General features: G+C 46.4%; 1 long non-coding RNA gene across 1 annotated transcript in view; it reads right to left on the reverse strand.

The window, feature by feature from the left end:
* Positions 1–2,012: 2,012 nt before the first annotated feature.
* The window catches only part of LOC120323975, a 35,355-nt gene continuing 15,533 nt past the window's right edge, over positions 2,013–21,834 (reverse strand). The window contains exons 2-3 of the long non-coding RNA XR_005564942.1: positions 16,173–16,344; positions 2,013–2,270 (exon numbers count right to left, since the gene is read on the reverse strand). This is a non-coding gene — a long non-coding RNA (uncharacterized LOC120323975). The remainder of the gene's footprint in view (positions 2,271–16,172; positions 16,345–21,834) is intronic.

The raw sequence follows: 21,834 nt of genomic DNA on the forward strand, positions 1-21,834 counted from the left end.
GGCACCTCAACACCAGGGGCACAACAGCAGCCTGTGCTTCAGTATTACAGGTCTCTAAAATAGGAATAAATATGACTCGTGTGTGCAAGGAAGCTTTGCTATAAATATGAACAGGCTGAATTGAGAGCTTTGAAAACGTGATAGTGCCAGTGAAATCCTGCTGCTATGAAGACAACCAGACTTTGCTCCCTCCCATACTAAATCATTTTAAAACCTGTTTGCTGACTGTTTTTATAGTTACTGTAAAGTGAGAAAACTTCCAAATTCACACTTCCCCTAGTATTTTTTGCCACAGAGAATCTTTCTGCAATTAGTCTGGTTTGTAATGGAAAACAGATGAAAGGAGAAATTAAATCAAAACCTTGCCTCATAACCAAGGTGTTTTCATGCCATGCATCCCAAGAAGTTTTCCCAAAATCAACAACATTAAATTAAAAGCTCAAATATTTCTACCAGACCCAACAAATGCAGATTAAGCCTAAATTTAAATGGAAAGTGAAAAGATTTTTCCTTCTTCTCACCTGCCAAGTCTTCAAAGTTCAGGGCTCTGTGTTTCTCTTTCAACACTTACCAGCAGAAACACCTAGGGTTGAGTGGAGAGATTTCCTCCTCACACTGGCATTATTCATTATTGCTGAAGTGTCGACAAATGTGTTCAACACTACACAATGCACACAAACAGAGAGTCCCTGCCCCAGCCACTCTGCAGTCTGAGGCTCTTATCTGTGCTCTGTTTTGGTGTATCACCACGAATTTCAACAGGGCACCAGATGAGCCCAATCCACCTTCCACCAGCAGTTTTCCACTGTGTTTAACAGGAGCTGGAACAGCCCCAGTCAGACTAAGTTATAGAATTAGCTATTGCAGGAGAGAGCAGAGTTCTTGGCATGTCTGCAAACAGCAAAAAACCCTGATTCTCGACAGTTTTGTTTTAAATTAAGTGTATATTTGAATGTTTTCACACATAATACATTTTGAGAACTTAAAGAACTCCCTTTGACTGTGTCTTTCAACCCCAACAGTGCTGCAGATCAACCAGCAGTAGGCAATTTTGAACCAAGACAGGCTGGCAGCTACAGTAACAGCTCCAGCTGGTGGAAGTCGGTGAAAGTTTTGGTTTATTTTGTGCTAAGCTTTCTGCCAAGACATTTCACACACTGCAAGTGTGTATTTTCTCTTACATTTCTGAGAGCCTCCAAGTGTTCCTGCAAATAGCTTCAGAAATTTATTCCAAATTCAAACTGCCTCAATTTCTGCACATCCAAACCTCTGCACTGAGCTGCTCTGGGTGCCTTTCCCAGCTGTCCCTCGGGGCAGAGAACGCAGAGTCCCACAGCCCTGGGCACTCACACACACAAGGCAACACCCCACTCCCACCCCGAGGGTCACGTGAGGGCAGCACCAACTGGAGATATTGCCCTGCTGCTTTATGCCCTACCTGGGGCATGGGCCTGTCAACATCCCTGTGTAAGCCAGACTTGATCTAAGTGTGATCATTAATTATTGCAGTTCAAGCAGCGTTTGGATCCACAAGTGAAACACATTCTGGCTAAAGGCAGAACAGACATAACTGTGACCAGGGAAAGCAGCATCTGTAAACCACAGCACGCCCTCATCACTATTGCCCCATGCCAAGGCCCAGCCTGGCACAGCCCAATGCCAAAGGCCACAGCTCCCGAGAGCCAGGCCCTGGCACCCCATAACCACACCAACGAGAGCAGGGCCCTGGCACCCCATAACCACACCAATGAGAGCAGGGCCCTGGCACCCCATAACCACACCAATGAGAGCAGGGCCCTGGCACCCCATAACCACACCAACAACAGCAGGGCCCTGGCACCCCATAACCACACCAACAACAGCAGGGCCCTCACTGGTGTGGTAATGCATCAACCCATAACCACATCAAGGTCAGACCAGGATAATGGCAAAGGGCTGAGAGAGCTCCAGAGCCCACAGAGCACCTCCCAGGTCACAGGACCCACCCAGAACCCTCTCCAGCCTACCTGGTGCCGTTTTCTGGCCAGGAGGGGTCCCCAGGGGTGCTGCTGCTCACAGCCCTTCGCTGGCCGGCTCTCTCCTCCAAACAGGACATGGCCCCAGCTGCTGAGAACACCCAGGCGAGGTGTCCAGTGCTCCTCTCCTCTCGTCCTTCAGCTTAGAAGGGCCCCTTGCAGTTCTCCCTGATTTCTCAGAGATGTCCTCCTCTCTCCAAGATGGGAAGTCCAAGGGGTTTCCATCCTCTTCCACAACTGCTTGGCTCAGTCACTCTGGAAAGCAAAAATCAACATCATGAGACTTGTGTGCAACAGAACAGCCAAGCAGTTTTTACCATAAAGAGTGAAAGTACTGCAAAAGTTTGCTCTGACAATTGTCATGGTCAACCCAAGCAAATTGCTCTCTGATCCTTTTTAATGGCATTTTTTTCCTTCTATTTCATGGATATTTTCAAAAGTTCCAAAACAAATGTAGGCATAAATAGCTGTAATCAGAAAGTATTCAGTCTATTTACCTGGAAACACTGCTTGGGGATTTAATAAGGTAACTACTTGTCTATGGTGTGCCAAAATACTTAATTTCCTGAACAAAGCTTTTTAGTACTTATTAAAGTTTTAGCTTGTACTTAACTTCCTTATTTTGAAAAGCTTTCTCAGTCTCTTTCTGTGGTGCAGCATCACCCCAGTGATCCCACACTCCACGCAGAGCTGACAGGACCAGACGCAGTGCTCAGCTGTATAATTCAAGATAATCTCTTTCCACCCTATACATCTCTTTTTACTGTGGAACCACTCTGGGATACAAGCCTCAGATCAGATGGGTTATTTGGATAAAAAAGGGGGTTTTTTGTCACGTCTTTCAAAGGGGAATGGAGTGTTCCAGGATGCACTAGTTTTAGGCTATTGTGAAAATGGGATCCCCAGTGAGGGCCAAATGCAAGCTCGCTTTCTGAATGCTTATAAAATTTTGGATACCCAGGCTCAGAGCACAAGTCCCAGTTCTATACAGAAGCTGCTTTCAGCTCGAAGGAAATAAGAATTCCTGGGAAACCAAAGACTAGCTGATTTTCTTTATAAAACCTGAAAAGTCTTTGGACAACAGACTTACATGATCTACACTTTGACCATCTAGAAATAACCTCCTCTTGCTCCCTTGTCTCCTACCTTCCACTCACCCATTTCCCATAAAGTCGTTTCCAGACACAATTGATTCGAAAACTCAGATTATTCTGTTAAAATTGCTGACTTTGTACTTGGGACCCTGAGCCAGATTGGGACAATCCCCTCAGGTCCCTTCTCCAGCTAATTTGTAGCAATTTTTGTTGAGACAAGGAGTCACGGTCTGTAAAAGGCTTGCTGTCAGCCTCTCATAAAACCCCAGCACCCTGTCAGAGGAGGGATGGAGCCTGGGAAGAAAGTTTCAGCAGCAATCAGCTGGTTTCCAGATGGGTGGCCTTCTACACGCTGTCCAATCCCACAGGCCCGATAAACCAGCCCTGATTTTGCACTTTAAAAAAACAAAGATACAAACCCTCCTCTACTCTCAGCTAGGGTTTTATAAACATGCTCCCAGCCTCTGTGTCAAATTTATTAGGAAGAAATGCATTCTGCCATCTCTCCTTGCTTGCATGTGGCCAGCCCCTTCTGCTCCAGTTCCTCACTTTTACGTGGGGTGGAGAGACTTGCATCGTGATTTACATCCTTCGGGGTTGTTTTCCCATCAGAAACAAAGAAGGGGGCAAACAAGTCAGAAAGTTGAGGGATTGGCCTCCAAGGTATAAAACCACCCACATCAGGCAGTGTTTGTTCTCAGTCTGGCATAAATTCTCCTGTTCTGTCCTCTCTGCCTTACCAAACCAAGAGAGCTCACGACTGAGGATGTGAAGGTTGATCAGCAGTGCCTGCAGTCAGAAAATGGCACAATTCCAGCCAGCTGAGCATCCTGCCTCTGGAACAGCACTGCCACAGTGCTGCTGCTCTGGGGGCTGGCCTCACACCCACTGCACTCACCTGCACCTACACATCCTGACTTCAGTTCCCTCCTAGGCAGGGAAATCTCCACCAGCCTCTAGACTAGTATTTATTCGGCTGTTATGTCTGTCTGTCTATATTAACTGTGACATGCATAATTTTCCCTGTATTTAGCCCAAATTCCCCTTTTACTTTCAGCTCATTACTCTTACTGGCCTCGCTGGCTCCAGCAGTGCAAAGATTTCCCACCTGGCATTACCCTGAAGGGAGCCAGAGGTGGCTGTTGTGGGTGCTGTGCCTGGCAGAGGTGTCAGAGCCAATATTCAGGCTTTGGACTTTCCTTATGAAGCTGTAACTTTGAAGCCAACATTGTTTTTCTCTAGTCTCAGTCCATAAACGTTACTACTTCTGCATAGGAACCATCAGGACTGTTCTCTCAGCTGTCCCACCAGGATGGCAACTCTGATTAGAACTTGCTCAGAGACCCTCAAGAAGTACAAAAATAGAAAACATAATCATAGGGGGAGACTGCCTGTCTTCACAAAGAATGAGTAAATGTCATATTTAATCAAGAGGTAGGACTAAATTTTTGAGCATCATATATGTCTGCTCACTAAAACACATAATTATGGGTGATCCTGGAATCTGAGTATGTACACTTTGCTTTTGTTCTGAAGAAATTAGCAGAAATTATGCTGAGGAACAGACTTAATTGTAAATATGTGATAATGGTACCACTGATCCCTTCGAGCTCTCTGAGAGATTCACCGTGTGTATGGCTAAGAATGGGGAAGAATGATCTAGCTGACAGTGTTTAAATATAGGGTTTTTAAAAGAAAAACTCTTAAGAAGGTCCCTTACCAAAGATTCATAATGATGTCATGGTGTAAGAAGGAACAACCTCTTGCAGATTAGTAACTGGTTAAAAGAAAAGAAAGTAATTTTTTACAGCAGGACAGGGCTGCTAAGATGCTGTTCCAAAGACCTGTCCTGGCATCCATCCTGTGCAACTCATCCATAACAACGTGGAAAAGGGGTGATTAGGAAAATGACGTTTGCAATCGATTCCCAAATCATTCAAAGTTGTCAAATCTGAAGCTGAGGGTGATGAGGTATAGCAAGATCTCAACTAACTGACTGTCATGGTATGGAAATGCCAGACTGAATTACATTTCAATAACTAGAAAGTAATGCACATGTGGAGAAACCCAAACTCCACAAACCCCTTGACATGTCTGGGTTAGGTGTTACCACTGGCAAAAGTCCCAGGGATAGAACAGTGAAGACATCAACTCAGTACTTGTACTTGGTAAAAAAAGCCCTTATAATGTTAGAAATGGTTAGGAAATGAACAGAGAACAGAATAGAAAACTTCCTTATGCATGGACAGAGGCCTTGAGCACTTAGCTTTGTCCCTGTAATGCAAGGCTGCTCTAGGGTAGCCACAGGTCACACCTTCAGCAGGAGACATGGATAACCCCCATCACTCCTCTGCTACATCCATTAGAAAAAATCCAGATTTGCTTGCCATGACTTGCAGCCCCTAAAGGTTATGACCAGCTTCCCACAGACATCAGCACAGCCAGAATTTCACCCTCAGAAAGGACCAAACCTTAAACTGAAACAACACATCCCACAATTACAGCATTTTCCATCACCACAAAACTCATCAGCCTCAGCAGCACTGACAGTCTTTGTTAGAACAAGGACCTTTCAGTGGGCGCCTACAGCAACCTAAGGGTGTAGGATCAGGGTTATTACTATGTTTTTAGAGGTATAAAATTCCCTCATTAGGTGCACTGAAAATGAGAGCTCCTTTGCAAAGGAATAATGCTTCACATCCACTATTAATCAGCTTTCACTGCTGAGGGTCAGGACAGCCACCAAAAGCTGTTACCAATCTTCCCTGTGAAGCTCTGCCCATCTGCAGCATGTGGCACAGATTTTAAAAGTACAGTAGACTCGAGTTTTCCAGGGAGCAGCCATCACTCCTGTGCTCCCTCTAGAGTGACTACTGGAAGCCAAAAGCATTTAGGCAAAGCTAGATAAAATCAGCAGCGCCCAATGTGGGTTCTTTCTGGTTTCCTGCAAGTAAACAGACATGTTTACAAGGGGCTGTACATTCACATCAATCATAAGGTGACTTTGTTTACAGTAGAGGAATTTCCTGCAGGCTTTTGCTGTCCTGGTTTCTTTCTCTTTGTATTTACTTTTGTTCAAATGCAATTTAAAAAAAGCCGTAGGTACTTCAGCTCAATTCAAAACGTGACACACTGAAATCTGAAGCAGGCTATAATTCATGCCCAGATTCAGTTGTTCTTTTTCTTGTTTGTTTGTTTAAGCTAACACACGCCTCTGCATTAAAAAGCCACTTTTCTCTACCCATCCTATTCATCTACACCTGGAAGAAGGCAGCTTTGATTTGTCTCCCTATAAAGAACTGCTTTTCTCATCAAACTTACAAAACAGCAGAAGCCCACCTGACATAGGGATCGGGCTTTTACTTCAGGCATCTAAGAGACAGATTCCTCAGAGGAATTAAAGTCAAAGTGGTAGTGAATGCAACTGAAAGACTGGCATTAATATCAGCTGAGAAGCCAGGATTAAGGACTTCTGCTGCTATGAAACAGAGTGAACTATTTCTTCACCCCCTGACTGAATAAAAATTTACTTCAGTGGGGATTTAATTAGAAAAAACACTGCAGAATTTGGTTGCAAAATTCAGAACTTGGACAGGGGACTGTGCTTCAATAGCAAGCTCCTCGTTTTCTATGAAAGAAGTCCCAGAATATCCATATTGGAGGTCTTTGTACTCCCCCACAAATGAATACAGCCTAATCCGAATAGAAGGAGCTGCATGGTCACTTCTGCATGACACAGAGCTAATGTGCTGCAGTGAGCCATAGGGCAGGAGGGAACCTGCACTCCTCATCTTCTCTTGTCTGCTCTGCTCTCTCCCTAAAAGCCCAGCTGCACTCTGGAAACAGGCCTGCTTCTCCCAACACAAGGAGACAGTGAAGCACTCGGCAACGACAGCGAAGGTTCTTGGCTGCAGAGCTCCAGCCAAAGGGGCTCTGCCAGGCTGGCAGCCAGCTGCCACTGCTGTGCTCCTCTTGGGGCTCAGGTACACACACTCTGATAAACAGCCAGGAACCAGAGGGTCACTCCTCCTTAAGCTATGGGTACAGATAAGAAGGAAGTGCAGCCCTCGGGCACACAGGGCACACATCTCACCACTGTGATGGCACAGACCTCAGGGTGCCCCCCCAGCCCTGGCAGTGCTCACTCCAGCCCTCACTGCCTGAGCTCTCTGCTCTCCACTGCTGCATGGTGGGACCACGTGTTAGGTTACTCTGCTGGATGATCCCTGAGAGCAAGTGAGCTTTAAGAGGTCAAACAGCCCTAGGAAAAGGCACTCCTTTAACACACAGGCTTTAGGAGCCAAGGCCTGTATAACCCACACAGTGGGTTATCTTCAGATGAGCAAGAATCTGAAGAGCAGAGCCAGAGATCTGCCAAGAAGAAAGTAGACTGGTATTTCTGAGTGGCAGAAGAGGGAAGTATCCCCCCTGTTTCTACTGGGAAGATCATCTGCAGAAATGGGAGCAGGGCCCACATGAGTATAAGACTTTTGGAATTTCTTTCCAGTAGCTTCCAATGCACAAGCCATGATTCAGTATAAAAATCAGCCTCGTACAGGCTCTCTTTGTTAGCATCTGTTAGCAAGAATGTCAGCTAATCAATACATTTTTATTGCCAGATACCTACAGGGCTGGAAGAGACACTATTTCTGACATTGTTTTAAGTGTTCTTCTTACACCTCATATTCCTGGAAGCAGTTTTCCTTCACCTTGTGTGGCATCGTTACTCATCTTCACCGACGCTTCTCTACCTCCCCAAATCTGTGAAAGGCCATCCAGAGAGCTGTGTCCCTCTGCACAGCCCACCATCTCCTCCCCAGCACTCCATGCTGCCACACTGTCACCTGCTGCTGGGTCAGGATTTGGCACTTCATGGTGGTGGGGACCCTTGTAGTTGACTTGCAGTGTCCCCACGGAGCAGTTTCCCTGCTGTAGGTGATGAGAGGGAACAGCCAGGACTTGGCAATACACAACAAAAAATCCTCCCAGTCCTGTAATCCAACTTACAAACACTTCCTGGTAGCACAGTTGCGTGTCGCAGGTGAACAGAGCCACGAGCCACATCTGTTAGCAGCCCTCGCTGCAGCCCCAGACTCCTGCACAGCTATTTGGCACCCTGGAGAATACATGTCAGCAAGCCTGGAGCTGCCTCCTGGAAACCTCCCAGCCTCTCTGCTCTCCAGACAGACACCTCTTCTCCCTTCCCAGGGATCTGTGGGTTTCTCTCCCATTCTCTGGCAGAGCCCTGGGTTCTGCAGTGCTTTGTGCTTTTGAGGAATGCTGGCTGCACACACACAGGGCACATAAACCTGCACGTGGGGCCAAGCCCAAGTGCCTTTTTGGACCACAAGAGCTGCTTCCCAGAAGGATGCACAGCACGGAGAGCAGGGCAGCCTGACCCGCCTGGGGAGCCCTGTAAGCGCTGCCTGCCTGACCTCGTGGCTTTTGGCCAGTCCCTCATCTCTCAGGGTCCTGTCCTGCACCTCAGCTATGAACTGTCTGAAACAGCACCACTCAGGCACAAGCTCCAAGCTACAGCTCTGCTTTTCAGATTTCCTTCGACATTATGGCCAAGTGCCAGTCTTTGTGAACCTGTGTCCCAGCCTGGCTGTGGCGATTCCACCTTCAGCGAGGAAAACCAGGCAGTGTTGTGACACCGTGGGGGGAGCAGAAGGAGACAGCAACTAAAGTCTTTCAAAGATGTCCATCTCCAGTGTCCCAAGAGTAAGATCTTCCCACATGCTGGTAAAACCAAGCACCCATCATGCTGTGTCACTTTGCATTAATGCACTTCACTCCATAAATAAGAGTATATTGGTGTATGGGCCAGGGGGAACCCAGGATTGCAAAATATAGTCAGCAGAGTAAGTACCAAGTATAGAGGATATACCAGCTCCAGGTTACTGTCTGTAGGGAGTAAAATTAAGGTAAAATTCTTCTACTCTCATTTCCAATCAATTGAATAAGGCAATATCATTGAAAGGAATGGGGACACAGCCAACAGTACCTTGGCATAACATATTTAAGAGAATTATTTTAATTCTGAATACTGTCTTGCCTCAGGACCAGTTTCTATTTGTCCCAAGACATGTTGAAACAATAAAGAACATTTTCTCACCAAGCCCCTGCAAAAAATTTTCTCTTAAGGGTTTAAAAAATTGGCAAAAAGCCTTCTGCAAGAAAAATGGAAATACTCCTTGTTGCAAAATCACGGCCCAAAAAGTTCATACAGATATTAGTAACTTAGAAAAACTTACACATTTAAAACAATCCAGACAAGTGACCACTCTAACTTCAGAAAGGGATAACGGCAAGCAAAACTTCTCAGCATAATGAGAAAACAGATGATTTCTGTAAATACTGAGACACTATACACTGATGAAGAATGTGCTGGACTTGATAGGCAGGTTGTGATACATTTGTTTAGCTGCAGGACAATGAAATTCTGGGGTTCTTAGGTGCTAATACAACCCAAAGGATCATTAAGTATTTTGAGGGTTTAGAAATAACCAGGACATCACAATGAACACCCAAGTGTTTGGCATTTGCCTTTACATTAACAACCTAATGGTTGGTCATCTAAATATACCTGAATGTACACAGAACTCAGGCAGCTGATCAAACGAGGAGCTGCTTTGCACCATGTCTGGCTGCACCTTTAAATTCTTTGAAGGAAACTGGCTAAACTATAAGAAAAGAAGCTTACTTCTTCTGGGTACCTCTTTAGAGCAGAATCTACCACACAGAAGATAGAAATGTTTTAAGGCTCCTGAGTGTCCAGACATTGGACCAGGTGACGCACTGTGGTCTCTTCCAACCTGACCAATTCTCTGGTTCTGTGATTCTGAGAGTGAGGAAAGGAAGTGCTGGTGGCCTGCTCACCTGGGAGCAGGGCTGTGATCCCTGGGCTCAGGAGGAAAACTGGAGAGCAGCAGGAGAAACCAGCCCAGGGTTCTTCTATGCCCCACATCCAGGCTGTCCTGCTGCCATGCAGACAAGCTGAGATGGCCCAAAGGTGCAGTGGAGAGCAATTCAGAGGCAGTGTTGGACTCCTGTGGGCAGGGACTGGTTACCCCAGCACAGAAAAGCACCACTGTGCTGTGCTGCCAACCACTGCTGGGATCCCTCCAGAGCTCTGCTTGCCCCGTGGGACTAAGGAACTGATGTTTCTGGGCATGCCATGCAATTCTCAGGGTGGCATGCCCTAGGGAGAGCACACAGCTGCAAATGCACTCCTTCAGGGGGCAAACAGAACAGGAAAGTAGATCTCCACCTGAAAGCAAAAACCCTCCTGATAATAAGCTGTGACTGAAGTGAGATTCTCTTTATGCAAAGCCATGGGATATTCAAAACCAATCCAACTGTCCTTCATTTTGATCTTTACCAGGAATTATTAGCACCCCTCCAGGAGAAAATCCGCCTCCTGTATTCTGTTTCCAGCTGGCTCCAATTCACTCGTGTTCTAAATGTCCCACTGGATTCTTCTAGCATTTTATAAGGTGGCAGCTTAAATTCCTGTAATCCGTGGCCCCAGCTATGGCTATTTAGCATACAGTATGAAAAACAATATTTGGGAATGGGAGAGCCAAACTCTGAAAGTGCAGTCTCTGAATATCACTGCAGCTTCAGAAATGAGAGTCTGCAACTGTCCAGAGATTGGGCTGCTCTTGTGTAAATCAGGTCACTTAGCCACCAAATCTCCTGCTCTGATCACATCTGTTGGAGCTGGAAAGACGTAGGGAGAAGGGGGACATGCAGAGTTATGAAAAGCCTCCATTTGCAACACTGCCAGTGTACATTTATCTTGAACATGTCTCAAGCAGGAGAAAGTCCAATGAAATAATCTCCTGTGTCTGCTCTGCTCAAGACATGGTAAAAAAGTGGCACAATTTCTCTTTCTTAATACAATCAAGGCTTTTGTCCCAAGAAAAGAGAGGATTCCCTGCTCTGTAAATGTTGCTTTCTAACAGCAGTTGGTTGACTAAAAGATGAGGGACTGATTTAAGACTAATTTGATGAAAACTGGTGCCTTTGTTTCTGTTGGTGCAGCTAAGAGGGCCTGGTAACTCACCTCTCCCCTCCTTAAGCATCCTGACAAGTGGGTTTTGAAACAGTTCTAGTCCCTCTGGAGAGGGGCCTTTTACAAGGGCATAGAGAGACAGGACAACTGGGAACGGCTTTAAAGTGAGAGAGGGCAGGTTTAGATTAGACAATAGGAAGCAATTCTTCCCTGGGAGGGTGGGCAGGCCCTGGCACAGGCTGCTCAGAGAAGCTGTGGCTGCCCCAGCCCTGGAAGTGTCCAAGGCCACGATGGACAGGGCTTGGAGCAACCTGGGCTAGTGGAAGGTGTCCCTGCCCATGGCAGGAAAAGGATGGTTTTTACAGTCCCTTCCAACCCAAACCATCCTATGACTCTATGATACTAAATTAACTAACCTTGTCTCAATAATCTCTCCAAACTGGAGGGGAGTGAGAAGAGGGGGGCAGTTTAAGTCTGGATGGAGGTCCAGGTATTACTTATTGAGTGTAATACAACACAGTGAAGAACTAGATAAAGCTAATAATGAAGTAATCACTAGTAACAAATCTGTCCTATACCCTAAGCAACGACCCATCACCTGCTACCAACACCAGTCTAAAATCCTGCATATACAAACCCCTTCAGTGGGTTAGATTTTGATCTCTTCACTCAGTCATGCACAAACACTGTTGCCCCTGAAACTACCCTGTCCCAAAGGAAACCACAGTTTTAAAGTGCAAGCCATGACTGTCCCCACAGCTACTCTGATTCTCTGCAGCATTTGACATTACAGCCAAGGTCACTCTTTCACTAGCTAGTAAGGGATCCTCAGTGACCTATAAGTGCAAGTCTGTTACAAACCTGTAGGTCTTAAATGAGCTAAGAGCACATACCGTCTCCAACCTTTTAGGGTAAGTGTGAAGATGCCTCTTAGATCAGATCCTCAAGATAGCCTGGGGATACTGATGCATTCAGGTTTGAAATTCATGCCAAAACAACCCCAAATGAAAATGGTGTGAAAAAATCCAGTCTCAAGGTGTCTAGTTGGGAAATGACGGTGCCAAAATCATTTCAGTTATTTTGCTGGGAACACAGATTTTAAAAATGCAGGCTTATTTAAGGGGTGGGTGTGTTCACAGAAACACTCTGAATTACCAAACAGTAGAGAACTGGCACACGCTTCATGTAAGAAGAACCTGAAGCTTATCTCCATTTTCTGTTGCTGTTAGGAGTAACATGATACAATGTTCTTAAGGGACACATTTCCGTAAGTATCCTGATTGCACCTCCCCACTCCAGGGCATGGTTATTGCACCAGCAGCATTGTATGTGCAGTTCTACCCATCTGGGGGCAAAACCTGCACTTGCTATATTTGGAAGCAGAGTAGAAAGCCAGTTGGCATCTCCCTCCTTCCCCCACTGGATGCCCCGTTATAGCCCACAGTCACCAAGCACTAGACCAAACCTTTAACCAGTCACTCATCTTGACTCAAGTGTTTGTGAGGGTTCCCATTAGCCCATTTTCCTCTGTTTCACATCACCAGCATTTGAGATCCCATTAAACTGAACCAAGGAGATAGTCAAACATGACAGATCATCTCAGGATACTTTATATTTAGAAATTGGCCTGAGGCTACAACAGTTCCTGGGATTCCTCGCTCCCTTTAGACCCAAGTTTATAATGTGTCCCCCACAAATCACTCTGATTGCAAATTAGCATTGTATAGTCCCCAAAAGCCATAGAGAAGAATGAGGCTTCCATTGAGCCCAAACCCCCACAAATGTCAGGAAATGGAAGACATGACCCTAATAACACATAAAATCCAGTCAAGAGTTGTTCTGGTCACTGGAAAGCTGTTTCTACAAATACTTAGGTTGTCCCCTATATATTTTATAATTAGTTGTTTGCCTTTATTTCACACAATACTTTTGGTACACACTGGCTTCAAGGTTACCCTACTCTGCTCTAACACGAGCTGGCAAAAGATAAGCATGAGATACCCACAAGATAAATCCAGAGAGGAACACACTCCCCAGTAAAATCCTCCACTGCATCTGTTCCCTTCCCATGAACAACTGCTGCCACCCCGTCCTCGTGCTCCAAGATATTTCTGTGTTTCACACTCGGTGGGAAGCGACGGGGCAGAGCAGTGCTGGTGCTGTGGGGAGCTCACCAGCTGAACTGTGCGTGTGTGGGACGATCAGCTGCCAGCCCGAAGCCACATGGATTTGGTTACCTGCTGCCCCTGTGCAGCACAGCAATCAATATGAAGGGATTACACTAAGAGCATGAGTGGGGTTCAGTTTTCTCTAAGTGACCCAACCACATGCTCAACGTGTTTGTATGAGGAGATCAAGGGAAAGATCCATTAGACAATAAAGCAGCACAAGCCCACGTTCCTGTGGGCTGAAATCAAGGGCACATTTTCAAGCTCTGAGTAGGCTAAAGAAACCTGATGCCATCTGAAACAGCCCTCAGCCAGTGTGTGCTGGCTGGAGAGAAAATTCTCATTATCTTCTTATCCTGCTTCGTACCTTGCTGGGGCTTTGCAGTCTCAACAATAAAATAGCAAAGTAACATCCCTGAAAGAGAAAATGAAGTGCCACACCACGTTTTCTTTATAAAGTGCTTCATGTATTTGCCTCCAGTTGCTTTTTCATTGAAGCTAAGGATATTCAAGGGGAGAGGCACAGCGAAATCAATCTGTGTCTGGAAAAGCTGATATGCTCCTTACTTGTTGTAACCTGAAGCCATTGCCTTCTTTTTTCTCTATTTTTTTTAATTGCTGGTACATATTTGAGACCTGAGCCAAAATGATATAAGAAGGAATCCTGTGGTGGCTTTGCTGATTCTTTGAACAGGTCCTTTGACAGCAGTAAACACCCGTGCTGACAGCACAGTATAAGGCAATTTCAAATCAGGCCATAAAGCAGCAAAACCAGATGAGTGCTGAAAAAAAATTCCTAATGTAAGTGCACGTGGTGATCTACTAGTGCAGGGTAACCCCGGGGGCTCTGGTAACTCCTGCTCAAGGAGGCTGCAGTGCTTTAAAAACACTCCTGAGCTAAACACTGCAGCACCCCACAGAAACAGGGAGGTGTCCATCTCAACCCAGCAGAGCAGTGTCTGCAGCCACCCCCGTGGGGCTGGGGACTGATCCCAGCAGGACCACAGGATGCTCATCCAGGGAGCCACTGGCAGTGCTGGGACTGAGCCTGCAGCCACCAGCCTTGGCCCTAGCCAGGAACACAGACCTTCCTCCACGACCAAGGAGAAAACAGGCACAGTTCCACTGACAGGCTGCTCTGAGGACAAATGCTGCGCTCAACATCCACATTAGGCTGTGATGATAAGGGCTTAATAATTTCTATATTGAATGCACAAAAAAAATTAATAATGTATTTTCCTTTAATAAATATTTAAAGCATAGTCACACAGTCATACTCAACTGCTCAATTTTATGATTTTGCTCCCCAAACCAGGACATTAAGATAGCACAACCTGGTGAGTTGTTTTTTCCTTTAAATTTGCCTCCTAATTTGTTAACTTTTAGTCTTGTTTTCAGGTTATTATTTTTTTCCTATGACAAGGAGGGTTAGAAACTGCTTTGGTTTTTGAAAGCTGAGATTCTCCCTTAATTACATGCATGGCTCTAGGAAATACACCAAATATCACATAACTTGGCATTATTTCCGTGTTTCATGTTCAAAGCACTTTGCAAAATTCAGTTAATGAATCCTGCTAGCACTGCTGTATTTGGAGTTAGTGAAAAATGATTGCTCTGAGCAGGACTTGGGACCCTGGCAAGGCTCCTTGGAGGATCAGGCCCTAAGCAAGGTTTCTCAGGGTCATTGGAGGACTCATAACTGGGATTACAGTTTTGGATTCCTCCTGTTCCAAAGACACACTTCTCTTACTAAAGATATTAGCACTCAAACAGAGCCTCATCCACTCTTGAGCATCTGTTTACACAGTCCAGGTAATTTTTGATTATTTTGTTACTGACCTACCTTTCTAGCCAGCCCTGCACTAATAAATATATACAGCATCAATAAAAACAATGCATAAGAAAAGGTTTTTAAATTGAGATACCACACACTTCTGCAAGATCTGGAAAGCAGCAAAGCAAAAAATGGAAGCTCATGTTTCCACACCTGCCTTTCTTCCTCATCCACTCACCCGAAATTTTAACAGGAGTGTTTATTTGGAGAAAGAAAAATTAAAAGCTAATAGATAAGAGATGCACTCTGGGGATTCAGAGGGCCCTGATCTAGGGACAGGGAAGGTCTCATTACACCTGGGGAGCCCTTTTTCCTTTCACTGCTAAATCCCACTCCTGGACGTCCCTCCTGGAAGGCTTTCTGAGGCTGGCAGTGTTTGCACTGCTTTGAAATGCAAGTCTCCCCGCTTTGTTTGTTTTTGAAATGGTTTGAAAGGGAGGAGCAGACGTCCTTGCCTACTAAAGCCGAGCTTTCCCAAAACACAAGCTGCTGCTCTTTGTTTGCTTCTCGTTAATTAGCTGTGTGTCTAATTAGTGACAGGTTCCCTTTGGCTTTCCTGAAACCAAAGCCGCTCCATGTCAGTAGAGGTCCATCAGGGGACTTGTCAGTGACCGAATGGTTTCCAGCTGCTGGGCCCTCCTCACGAGCACACACACACTCACTCACTCACTCCACCAGGCACTGGGGACAGCCCTTTATCTGCACTGAAACCCTGATTTCAGGCAGCTCCAACCTGCAGTATCCTAGCCCACACCACATCCTAATTCACTGCAGACGCAGTTTCCCAGGAGGAGAGAAAACAGGCACAGTCGCTAACTCTGCTCTTGTCCACTTCCCTTCCCAGTGTTTGCTCTGACACTTTGGTCCAGATTCCCCTCAGTTACTGCAGTCCCACAGCACTCATTTCACTCGAGGGTGAAAACTCCTCAGCTGCACAGAGCATCACTCGGCTTTCTGGGCACTCACCGTAGGATACTGTTATTGCAGTTTGTTTATTTAAACTGAGGTGAGAGCTTGGTCTGTTACCAGCTCTAAACTCACCTTTTTGGGAACTCACTGAAAAATCCCTTCAGCTGTCCATGCTGGTGTGAGAAAGAGGAAGGACACAGACTTGCACCATCCCAGGGGACCACTGAGACTGTTTCTCCCCCACGCACACGCTTCCGGCTCTTCTCTGCTCACTTCCCCCCTACGGGTTTCCATCAGCAGGTCCCTAAAGAGAGAGGAGTTTATTTAATTCCCTACTGATGTCAAGTCCTGTTGGTGCCAGAATGATTGATGGGCAAGCACCATGACTGACGGGAAGATGGGCTTTCAATTAGCTGTGTGGGCCGTTTGCCTCTCCCTGCCCTCGCTCCCCACAGTCCCTCTGGGGCAGTGCCCTCCTTGCAGGGTTTCTCTTTGGACCAGTGTTCTGTAACCCCTACCCTCTCTTATAATCAGCAGCACCATTTTACACAAACAGGGCTTATTTTAAACTGGGCAAAGCTGAACATGGAACTCTCTGTCTTGGACATTAGACCCCAAAGCCCATCAACCCCGGGCCACCAGAGAAGATATTTCCCCCAAGAAAGCCACAGGGTTCACAGCATTTGACTCAAAACCTCTCTGAAGCCCAGTGTCTGTGGTAAATGGCAGATGACAGCTCCAGGGAGTCATGGAGCCAGGACAAAAAGCCTAATCTTTACTGGTTTTGACTCCTACTTTGCAATAACCACTCTAAGGCTGGACTACACACACCAACTGGGATTACTCCTACGAAACACCACCAAGTACGAAACAGATGAGAATTCACCCTATTTGGTTTCTGGAGAACATGCAATTTCTCAGCTCTTGCTCTCATTCTTGGTTAACAAATCCAACCCCTGGCACAGTCACTTCTGCAAACAGGATGGCATGAGAACATCAAAAGAGCATTTTCAATACCTCCCCTTGGCACTAACTTGAACCTGTTAAATTGAAACACCTAAAACAGAGAGCTTCTGCAACTGTAATAAAATCAAGACAACCTTCAGCACTTAAAATGGTGATGGCTAAACAAAAGCAGACTTTTCTATATGGTCTTGTATTAAACTGTGACTTTAAAAATCACTCACAGGATCCCAATGTAGAGCGCTAAACTATTAGTGAATCCATGGAGTCTCTCTCCCAGAGCAAGTATCCAAAGTACAATCTGCTCTGGAAGCACCATGTCCTGGGAGGTATTTACCTTGTAAAAGGCACTTGCTATAGCAGAATCTGACTCTCGCTTAGAAGTGAAACACAATTTTCACAACCATAATATACTAGTCTTCCTTTCCAAGTTGCTCTAGAAGTAATACAGTTTCCTAGAAATATTTTCCTGCAGCACGAAGAACAAACAGTATAATCTAAACATTGACTGCAGCCCAAAAGACTGAAACCAGTTTCCTGTGTCAGAGTTTTAGCAATAGCCAGATGTGGATGAACAGCAGGTGCCAGCAGAAACCCTCAGCTCTGAGCTCACGTGCCCTTCACCAGCCAAGTCCAAAGCATGGAGCTCAGTTACTGTCTCACTCCCCACAGGACAATCCAGGCAGTGACAACCGTGTGGAGATGAGAGAACTCCAGGTGGTAATGAAGAACTACACTGCTGTGGGACAGTCACTCCAGCCCCAGCCCCAGCAGGCTGAGAGCTGCAGAGATGAGAGAGAGACTTGGCTGTGCTGCACTGAAGGTACGAGTATCTGAGCCCTGCTCTCCTCATCAAACAAAGCTGGTTTGAGGAACTTATACAATATTAAATCATGGCCAGAGAAACTTAATTCGCCTGTGATTGGTTCTCTGTGCCCTGTCCCTCCATCTGCAAACATGTTCCCGGTGTGACCCATTTCCAGCAGATCTATACAGATGACATTACAAAGCTCACCATTCCCAACTCACTGGTTCTATGTATTTCCAGCAGCACTGCTGTCTTCTGGAGTTTAAAAAGCATACTTAATTCATTTCTGGAAACACACATCTACAGTTTGTCCAGCATTTATATATAATCAACAAATTTGAGACAAACACTTCTGTAGGGCTGGTACAAAGATTCCTTACTTACACAAATTAAACAGCATGCCAGTATCAATAGTGATTAAATACAATTACAAAATCATCTGTCATTTCCAGCAATGAGCCACATCTTCCTTCTTTTAGTCAGCCAACATAACTCAAAGTCAGTTACATTATGCTTGTACTGTTTGAGGAAGAACACTCCAGAAGACTGGAAAGAAATAGCCTCCAATAGAGATCCTTTCTCACATTTCCATGTGGAAAAAGAAACCTCAAGGCCTTCCAGCCTCTGTTGCTTTTCTAGTTCAAGCTAGAAAATGCCACAGTGCACAGAAATGAATGAAAAAGAAATCAAGCACCGGACAGATTTGGTTTGGGATTTAGGTGACATGTATGAGCAGATGCATGAGCCTTTCCTGTATGACTCATTGCTCATCCTTGGTCAGCTACAATTAGGAAAGCAATAGAGGGAATTAAAATGGGACAGAAAACCACAAAGGAACAAAAGCTGAGACATCAGTCAACCTAACCCCAATCTCAGTTACAGCACATGAACTTGGAGTAAGTTGCTAAAATCAGTGCCATTCTTTCAGACTTACATACAGGAAACAGAGCTTAGGAGGTAGTTTTGACAATAAATCAGAAGGTGCAGTATCATCATGAGTTTCACTGCAGCTGGTGCACTGCAGCACATGCCTCTGGCAGGGGGATGCCATAAACAACTGAGGCCTGACAGTCAGAACTGGTTTAGGCTCCGAAGGCTGGGCTGCTTGCTTTGGGTCACACACTGAGGGATGGCAGGGTTGTCTACACACTGCCTGCCAAGTAGGCTGAAATGAAAAAGGAATCTGGCTTCACTCTCCACTGTTCATCTGTTGGGAAAATAATGTGTAGGGGGAAAAAAGAAAATGTATTTCTTCTTAGCTTTCTATCAACTTCCCCTGCAATTACACATGGCTTAGATCTAGTGCAAAGGAGGGACCAGGGAGAAGGGAAGGAGGGTTGTCTTTGGAGAAGCAGCTTAGTTATGTGTTATGTGGAGCCAGATCCTACATTAAAAAGGCCATACAACCAGGAGTTCAGCAGGCCATGAAGGAAGTCAGAATTTGAGATGTAACAAAAACAAAAAAGGAACATCTTTTTAGATACCACATGTTTTTAAAACCAGGGCAAGAAGTCTAGAAGGAATGCCATTAGTGCCAGCCACTGCAGCACGTCTGGCTTCAAAGCTGCCCTTGCAGCACTGCGTGTTTTCATCTGTGTCTGTAGAAACGAGCAGTAAACAGTTCTAGCAGAGCTGTGATGATCAGATTTGGGATGGAGTTAGGAAAAGTCAAGTGCGGGCTAAGTAGGGAGTGCTCACAGAGTCAGTGCTAACTCTTAAATTGCTTGTCTCTTAATCTAATAGTTCACACAGGGAAATGCAGAAGAGCTGCACCCTGATCCGAGGGTGTGTTCCCCATAAAACACCTCCAAGATCACCTGGAGCACGAAGCAAAGGAGAGGCAGAAGGATCTGACCCAGCCAGCAACACTTGTTTCAGCCACCAGCAGCAGAGATGAGCGGGGCACAGGGCACAGTCACGTCTGTGCAGAGGATGGGATGCAGAGAACCCGTTTGTGGAAGCAGCCCCTGGAGCCATTTCCCCAGTCTGGCGGGCTAGAATGGGCAACCGGAGGGATGATGCAGCTGGGAGACGTTTCTATCCCAGTGCCGGAGAAGCTGCCCCAGAGCAGGGATGCCCGTTCTCCTCGCCGCTGCCCAGGGAGGCGGCCCAGCAAGTGCATCCCGAGGACTGTCTCCAGGCTACCGGTGCCCTCTGCCGACCAGCGGGAGGAGCACGAGCCTGACGGGACAGCGGGGGGAGAAAGACCCCAGGTCTCTGCCAGCCTGTGTGGAGAGGCCTCAAACACAACGCACAGACCGTACCGTGGCATAGGAAGCTCCCTCCCTCTCCCCAGTCTGACCAGGTACCCCACACAGCCACAAATCTGCAGAGGGACAACATGGTCACTGTAAAATCATGCACGTGCAATGACTGCAATGTCATTCTGAACCTCAGCATCCCTGCACTCCCGACCCCTCTCCAGCCAGACAAAAGTATTTAAAAAGTCACCAGGGTCTCTGGGTTTGTCTTCAGTGAACAGCCCCCTCAGCACGTACTGAAGTGCCTCAGCCCCTGCAGTCCTGCACCACAATGGGGCAGGGGAAGTGCAGTGGGGCCAGAAGCACTGTTTGTTCTGAGTGAAAGAAGGGATGTGAGTGGGGCTAAACAAGTACCCTGAAGATTCAAGTGATGTCCAGAGACAGCTGAAAACAACCTGTACTGCAGCCACTCTGATGGGATAAGATAAAGGGGCTGATGGCTTAAAGAAAAGGGCTCATTGCACAGGAGAAATGGAGGGTAAATTGCTCTTTTTATTTCCTGCTCATGTCAGCCGGTGATGAATTAGGAACAGAGACAGATCCCTGAGGAAGAGCTCCCATGGGCTGACCAGCAGGCTGAGGATTCGGGAGGTTGAGCTCTGCAGGACACATGGGGCTGCCTTGTCCAGCAGCACCCGCCGCAGCCGCCTGTGGACTCAGGGTTTGACTGCAGGGTGGGGAAGAGGCAGGAGCTGCCTGGGCACTGCTGGTGTGTCTGGCAGGACAGCTTCCCCCCCAGGGCTGAGGAGAGAGGAAGAGGGGCTCTTTCCTAAAGTGTACCAGCCTTTGAACTCTGGACCTTTCCTCTGGGGTAGGGAGAGGGCCGGTGCAGCAATATAGCAAGAACAACAGGCTCTACTCACTCTGGCCTGGCTGATCTCGACATTTCCTTTCACCATTCAGACAAAATCTAAGTTACAAAATTGGTTCTCATTTCTAGCCAAGCCCCTTTCTAACAGGGCTCCTCCAAAAAGCAGCATAAAGTAGTTTAAAACAAACAAACAAGGCATAACTTTACCACCAGGCTGTAGTGCAAATATAACCAAGACCAGAGGACATGGGGCACTTGCCAGATGTGCCTCCCTTCAGGACAGGGCTCAGTACCAAGCTTGTGCAAGACAAAGACAGTAACCCCCAAACTATACCTCTGAAGCCCAGAAATGAGATCACACATCCTACAGACGGAAAAGCTTACTGAGATTGCACTCAGATTTTTAAAAGAGTTCACGCGTTCAAAGCTCTTCTGCTTTTTCTGGCTGTATCAGCTTATCTGAAAAAGAATATTGCCTCTCCCTAGAAAACCAGCCTTCCTTACCAAGCTTTGGGATAGCATTATGTGGAAGGAAAGAGGTGGGCTAGGTGATCCTTTCTTCCATTGGGATGGAAGAAAATAGGGACATTCGCCGTTCAACAAGCTCACCTTTTTTGATTTCCACATGTGCAGCACATAGCTGCTCCACCCCATCTCAGCTGGAGTTACTGAACCAGCCACCAAGGAGTGGCTGGATGCTGGGAACGAAGACTTAGTACCTGCTCCACACGAGCCTGGGAAAGGAAGGAAGCCTTGAAGTTCCTTTGACAGCATCTTTACTCCCTTTGCTCTCCCTGGCACAAACCAAGCTAAAATGGCCTTCCCGGAGCAAGGAAGGGTCTCCCTGTGCAGGATATAGTGGCTGCACAGTACCATTTATACACACATGCTGTAAATAGCTGAAAGGAAAGAGAGGGGCATATGTGTTTGTGGCAGAGCCAGCCTAGCAAG

This window comes from Pipra filicauda, unplaced genomic scaffold (genome assembly GCF_003945595.2).
Source record: "Pipra filicauda isolate LSUMZ 115617 unplaced genomic scaffold, ASM394559v2 scaffold391_size691406_pilon, whole genome shotgun sequence".
NCBI classification, from domain to species: Eukaryota; Metazoa; Chordata; class Aves; order Passeriformes; family Pipridae; genus Pipra; species Pipra filicauda.